Genomic DNA, 7,732 nt, shown 5'->3' on the forward strand with positions numbered 1-7,732 from the left:
ATTTCTCATCCTTAAAACCTGTAAGAATTTAAAAGTAATCCAAGACATAGTTCTAAAGTCAGTTAAAAAAAAAACAAACACAAACAACCTGGTGTGTTATAAAACATTTCAATTTCACTTACCCAAGCCTGTTCAGCTCCCTTTGCTAGCACACTTTAAATCTGTCACCATTTGCTGTTATCACCACAATATATCCTGTGCCTTCTAAAACATTATCACCACCTGTCAAAGCTGGCATGAAATAGCTTGCAAGGTTTTTATGTTGATTTTAAGGAATTAGAAGCATTGGCCATGTTATTTATTCAGAGCTTATCTGCAGCAAAATATACATTTTCTAGCAGCTCTAGGATGCCTCCTAAGTAGTTTTGAGGATGGGCAGCTGGGATACTACAGTATCATCAGGATTAAAGTTGTCTATACTATCCACCACAAAGAACCTTAGTTAACTAAGCCTACTGTGGAGTATGTTAAATTCAGTCAATTAAGACAGACTGAATCACTATGATTAGTAGTAATGGAACGTCTAATTCAATAAAAGTATATTTTTCAGCTTCTCATTTCTTTGAAATACAGAATTTGTAATTTACCTGGAATTTCTTTTTGCCAGTGACAAATCTGAATGTGTGTCTTCTCTGTCTTTGAATATGGGGAGGAAAGATCAAAATTTTGCATTGCCTAAGGTGCTAGGAGTAAACTTCTTCAATGAGTACATTATTATAATGTATTGCAATTTCATTGCAGTTGCATTGCATTGCATCAGTATTTGACCACTGCAGAGCATAATGAGAGAATAATTCACTATAGAACCTGAGGAAGACATGACCACATTACAGAAAATTATCTTAACCACAGATGCACTGCAGAGTTGTTACTTTGAGTAGGCCAATCGAAAAGATGAGGTTTGGGCAAGTCCAGAACTGAATTTTTTTCATCCGAAGTGGTTATTCCTCCATGACAATTTTACAGTTTTGTTTCTTCTCAATTTACATCTCATGCTAAATTTGCTAGTATGATTTTCAAAGCTAGAACCAAGGGAAGATAATAAAGAAGAATTGCTACATTTTGCTTTTTACAAGCTATCTGTGCAAGGAACCCTACAATGCTACTGTCTGATACATAGTTAGCAGTCCAAAAGACATATGAAGTCGCCAAAAAACACAAAAGTTGAAAAAAATTCAAGACAATTAGCAACGTGAAGTGACTCACACCAAACACAGTTACTTGATACTTTATATTGTTTCTGATTAATTTTTTTCTTTAGCCACAGTTTTCTTTTGTTGCTCCTGGCTTCCACAAATCAGACAAACCCACTTTCTCTTTTAAGGTGAGTTTCACTTGCCTTAGCAAACAGCTGCAATGTGGAGAGTTACCAGAAGCCGCTGTCGGTTCTAGTCCACTGCAGTGCACCCATGTAATCAGGAACCATCAGTTCTGCTGATTTTTTTTGGGTAATTTGCGGTGCTCTTGCCAGTACGACTTTATTTGTTTCCAACTAATTGAAGAAAGAGATGGCACCTCACAGACGATTCTTACTGTGGTAGAGAGAAGTAACTCTGTTCACAGGACAGGTAGGGGAATTACCTTCTGCCTCTGTTGACTCTTCAAACACAAGAGAAAGTGCAGTGCTAACAACAGGTGCCACTACTGCTGATGCATTTGCTGTCACAGTTGCTCTGACCCCTACTACTCCTTCACCTACAAGTATTGCCTGAACTGAAAACTTGTTAAAATCAGTGAAAACTTTGTACATCAGCTACCAAAGGCTTTGATGTATACACTATTTCTGCAGTAACTGCAGCAACATATCTCTATTTTTCCCCTCTGGTTTACAGTACTTACTTGACAGAGTATTTTGAGTTATTTTCTACCTTGCTAAATACACCAATTTTTTGCCATCCTTATTCTGTTTCATTACAAGTGTTTCTTGTCTGGCCCTGCATTTCTTGTTTCAGGGAAATTATTGCCCTTCTTCATGCTTTCACCTCCAAACAAAATTATATAAGTGCTTGTAATAGTGCTTATATTTTCCTCTAAAAGCCAAAAATAAGGAAGAAAATGAGCTGTCTTGCTAATTAATAATGATCTTCTGCAGTGTTTTTTCAACTCGGTATTTTTCCAGACACCTTTGTTTACCTAACGTATGTCAGACTAATGCTAATTGTTCAGATGCATTTCTGTCCAATCCATGTTATATCTGATAGATTTCTTCCCCTGTTTTTCTGTATATAAAACCTACCCACATGATTCAAAAAATGGTTATTTAAAACTAATTTAAAACCATTAAAAATGGCAGCTCACCTGGTGACTACAGAATAGAAGCTCACAAACTAGCTCATATCCTGCCCGTAACTTAAGCATTTCTTATTTATGAGCGAAGCCGGATTCCACCAACGTTCTTCCATGTTGATCTGGGGTGACCATGGTTCTCGTTCAGTGTCCATTTTTATTAATTCTCTGAAGGACTAGCTGAACTGGTGAACTGCCTTATGGCCGGCTGCCCTTAGTCCTGCCCTGAGATAAGCACACCATATATTTAGAGAACAGTGAAAAGATGTTTTTGTGAAAAAAACTCCCTTTCAAGTATTCCGAAAACTAGTTTTCTGTGTTGTCAAACAACGAGAAAGAAGCTGTTTTCCTAAAAACATTCTAAAATAGAAATGTCACCTATCTCTTGTGTATCCCAAAATTCTGTGTCTCCTTTCCTTCAATGAAGGACACCATAACGGTTGCAGGAACCTTCACTTCAGATTTGCAGCTCTTTCACATAATCATTTCTCACGTTGTAAGTTTATATTCATCGTCTCTCAAAATCATATGAGGTTTTGCTCTGTTTTGAATGCCAGTGTCAGAGACATCAATCAAAAATGATAGCATCGATCATGCAGCCGTAAAGCAGTTGGATGGCATCTGCCGTAATGCCTTACAATGCTATAGTTGCTACCAGAATTTTGATGAATAAGGATGCTGGTTTGCTCAAGAGCAATTAATCATGACATCTCTTAATGCATCATGTTTTTAAAGGCATAATATAAAGCTAATAAATAGGTTAGCTTCTATTCTTCATTCAGCTGAAGTCAATGAAGATATTCTGAATGCAAAATGCCATAAGGGAGAAGATAAAACAGATTATTCCAAATCTGTTTTACAAATACAGATTTCATTAGGTATTTTATTTTTAACATACTGTTGTTAACCATGCCAATATCAGTATTAACCCTTACATTCCAGATTCCATGAAGAGCACAATTAGTAGTGGAAAAGAGAGAATTTTTGTACTTTTTTTTTTTTTTATTAGATAAACTTGCTTTTTTGGACAGAATTTGGCTTACACTTAGAAAGATATACTCAAGGATCAAGGCCCCATCCTAGCATAAATTTACTGGGTCACCTACATCAGTGAAACAGGCTCTACATTTCACTAAGCATATAACAAACTTATGAATTTCATTGCCACAAAATATGATAAAAGCCCAGGATTCTAGTGTTTCCCCTATAAAATTAAGTACTTTAATGGATAAAAAATTGCTGCTCTATTTACACATCTTCTTAAACAAATTAGACATTACAGAAATCTATGAAGGATATTAAACTTTCATGCTTGCAACATTACAGATATGCCTATATCTGTATGGTATGGAATTGCAATGATATAGGCAAATGTGCTGTTCCCAATGCAAAACTAATTTCCATATGCACTTGGCAGTATTATACTAACTTTTTCTTTTCACCTTTGAGCTAGTTTATTTTGCTGGTACCTAATAAATTTTCTTCATACCTATGTCAGACATCTTCTTTACTCATCTAAGTGTATCTTAAATTAATTTTGCACACTATTGATCACATTTCTGATCATTATCAGAAATAGAATACTATATTAAATGAATTGTTGTTCTGAAGAAGAATTTCAATGTTTTTCAATCTATTTTACTATGAAATACAACTAATAGAAAATATTTTCAAATATTCCAAAAGAACAGCAACTTCAATGGCAGTAATAATAATGAAAATAATAACAACCTCACTTTGAAAGAAACCTATACAAACAAAAATGGTAGATAGTGGCTACCAATTTTTTTCAGGTTTTGCTGGCAACCTCAGAGCCCAGATGCTAAGCACTGGAAAATATTTATTCCAACAGCAGCATCTGGTACTTTGGCAGACTCCATAAGCAATTTTGTTTTACAGTTCTAAAGCTGCTTCTGGGTCTATTACATGGTTAATCTGATGGGCTGACTTGTTCTCCTGGATTCCATATGCCAGGAGCTAGAGATACAGTGAACTGTTTGCCCATTATACTTGCATTAAAAAGCCAGACTAAAAAAATCTGTTGAAAATGGTACACTTTACTACAGCTCACCAATTAGGCCTATGATGATGAGTGACTTGCCTTGTAATAGTGCCAAAGAGCTGCCAGGAAACAGCAAAGAGCATCAAGCGCCAAGGTTGGCAGAGGCAATACCAACCAGGTAATATTTCAAATGACGTCACTGGATACTTAGCAGATTCTGAAAGTGTTGGTTGATTTTGTTTGGATTTTTTTGCCTTCTGTATGCATGGCGGTAGCTTCAGATAGACAAGGAAATGTATCAAAAGGAACAGGAAAAAACAAGATAACCGTATTTATTACTTTTTAGCAGGGGCTAAGGGTGGACATGCTAATGAATAGTATACTGAGTCCTTTAAAGTTAGAACATAAGCTGTAAAAGTTAAGCAACGGAGAGACATGTAAAAATATTGCTCAGGATTTTCAGCGTAATGAAACAGAATTCCACCTCCACGCAGTGAATTTGTAAGTACTCAGATTTCCAGTAAAACAGCCTATTAGATTATCAGCTTTTGAAAAAGTGAAAAGCAAAGTAATAAGATCATAAAGGCCCACCTTCAGGAATAAAGTTTTTCAAGAATCTATACACATCAAATTGGGATATCATATAGATGTAAAATTCGTAGCCCAAATAACCAGGACAGTGGAAATAAGTAGTGTCCTGTAGGAAGAAGGAATGTTAGATGAGGTGGTGTGCAGGTTTTTCATCTGAATGTGTGCGTTTTCACAAGGAGAAAATATGTTTCTTTTGCCCCATCACCAGTTTTCATAAATAAAATTTCTTGATAAGAAAGAGCTAATACAGTGCAAATTACCTATGCATTCTTAGCAATAGAATTCCTTGTGCAACTAAAACCTTCCAAGAGTCAATAAAAGTGGAAAGTCAAACACCCAAATAGAAAGAACTATAATAAAAGGCATTTCTAACTTATTCTGTGTCTAAATATTGTAACCCTTGAAGCACTTTGTGCCATTACAGGAAAACTAGATATTAAATTGTCAGCCAATATTTTCAGAACTACACTTGAAATTGTCTGATTAGGTACATCTGGAATTGATGGGAAAAAAGAAGGGGAAAAAAAAAAGAGGTGTTTATACCTTGAAAAAGCCAGTTATTCTGAAAAGCTGTGGAACTAGTTCCATCACTATTGACACCAAAAAGAAATTAACATATCTTTATTGGGCCACTAATAGATAAAATTCTATATTCCATGCAGTCTTAATTCAACATTTCTTTCAGATCAGTAGAGGAAACTTTTTCTCTTAATCAGTTACAGCCAAAGGTTCTGTATTTCACTAGTCTCAAAAGGATTTTTCACAACAAACTAAGACTTTTATCCAGCTGTATCTTTTATAAGACTTCTGAAAAGAAACTGAAGTGCTTTCTGCCTGTTCCTCATAGATGTAAACAACTACTACAGGTATACCTATTCCTAACTAAGCATAAAGCACTGCAGCATGACACAGTTCTCAGCTGTATTTGGATTATCAGACCATTTACCACCAAGTCTTCATTACATCAGGCATTTCCCACTACAAAGCTTTATGGTTATATTAACTTGAAGCATTTCAGCTAGTCGTTTCAGATTATGAGCCAAGCAATTATAATCAGCCACAAAGGTGAAATTGGACCATCATTCACTTAGAATAAAAATTGCACAAGACTTAAAATCAATAAAATAAAAATAATAAAAAAAATAAAATTAAAAAACCAACCAACCAAACAAGGTTTTTTTGGTAATTAACAAGTTATGAAGATTGTTTTCCTCCACTTCAAGTCTCATGGTTGCCCTAAACCCACATCTGAAAAAGTAAAAACTCTGGCCAAAGATCTTCCTATGATTGGCCTCTGGGATCATTGTCTGCGAGGGGTTCTGTAGTGTTGAACAATGGAGCTGAGTTTATGCTTCAGGGTTTTTTTTTCTCAGTGGAAACACTAATTTGAATCTTTCTACCACCTAAATTCCTGTTTTCACAAACTTCATAGTATCATACTACTTTTGAGGATTCCTGTGGCAAATTTGGCTGGTATTAAACAACAAAACCAAGAGCAGAAATTCTCATATAGAGAACATGACTTTATACACTTTTTTCTTCACGGACACGGGTTACATAAAAGGGATGTGCAATTTGCGGGGATGTGTGGAGGAGAGAGGGAGTTATTTTCAGTGACACTTTGGGTTGGATGACTGAATATTTCATGGTGAATGCCAAATATTTATGAATACATAGACCTTCCTAAAGAGATAAATGAAATAATCTGAAGTAAGCCAGTCTCCTCTCAGCTCCTCAAAACTACCATAACCATGTTTATAAAACAGTGAATTAGAAATCAGAAGGTCTAATTAATAATGCTAGCTTTGTATATTTCTGGATGCTTCTGCATATCGTATTGTGTATCCTTGGGTAGGTCATTTCTTCCTCTGTGCCACAACTCATCCACCCTGTCTTTTGCTCAGACTACAGGGTGGTTGCATAACAGCAGTCTTCAGCATGCTTCTTGTTCAATACCTCATGCATTAGGATAGAACTGAACTGCAATTAAATCATTTTCAAACTTGCAATTCAGAGAAAATACTCAAAATGCCTAAATAAGATGCTTGGAAAAATGCTGCAACAACTGCAGAAGCTTTCTAGAATTGGAGGAAAAGGGAAGCAAGGGTTACAGTGAAGGAAATTGCCATGACATGTCTCAGAGTACGTACCACAACAGATATTGCTAACAGAGAAAAGTTGCAGGTAGACAGGTGCAACAAGCCTCTTGGCTGCCTCATGGTAAACCTAGGTTGTACACTGCGGTTTTTTATAGTTTCTTCCAGTCCATGTTTTGCCAGACATGGACTGTTTGTATTCACGGAGCCCCCGCATACATATCATTTTCAACTCAGACTATTTATGAAATAAGATCATAAACTTAACTTCCCAGATGAAATGTATGAGGTATGTCTTACTCTTCCTTGTTCCAGGGCCACACATTTATGAGACAGCAGTGACTTTACACAGGAAGTCTATCAAATTCAAAAGGCTTTTACAAAAATAAAAAGTTCAAAAGTCATGTAAATTACATATTTCATGACACCTCTGTCTTAATCTTGTTAAAGCCTTTCACTATTATACTGCTGTAATTCTGGAGAAGACGAGATTTTCCCCTTTTGTCTTTATTTTATGCCAAGAGGATTCTGAACAGTGAGCACGGTGGCGTACATAGCTCCTTGGATTTTTTCCTTTTGGAGTTCACCATTCAAGTGATTGAGTAAATACACCGTCTCCGAAGATTATAGGGTTTTGTTAAACCCTGGCTTGTGTGTGGGTTCCATTTTTTCCCACCTGTTTGATTTATAATGTATAAAAACATCAAGATGTTGAATTGTTTCCTTCATGAGAAACTGCAGTGATACAAGAAAATAT

The sequence above is a fragment of the Rissa tridactyla genome, chromosome Z (genome assembly GCF_028500815.1).
Source record: "Rissa tridactyla isolate bRisTri1 chromosome Z, bRisTri1.patW.cur.20221130, whole genome shotgun sequence".
Classification (NCBI taxonomy): Eukaryota; Metazoa; Chordata; class Aves; order Charadriiformes; family Laridae; genus Rissa; species Rissa tridactyla.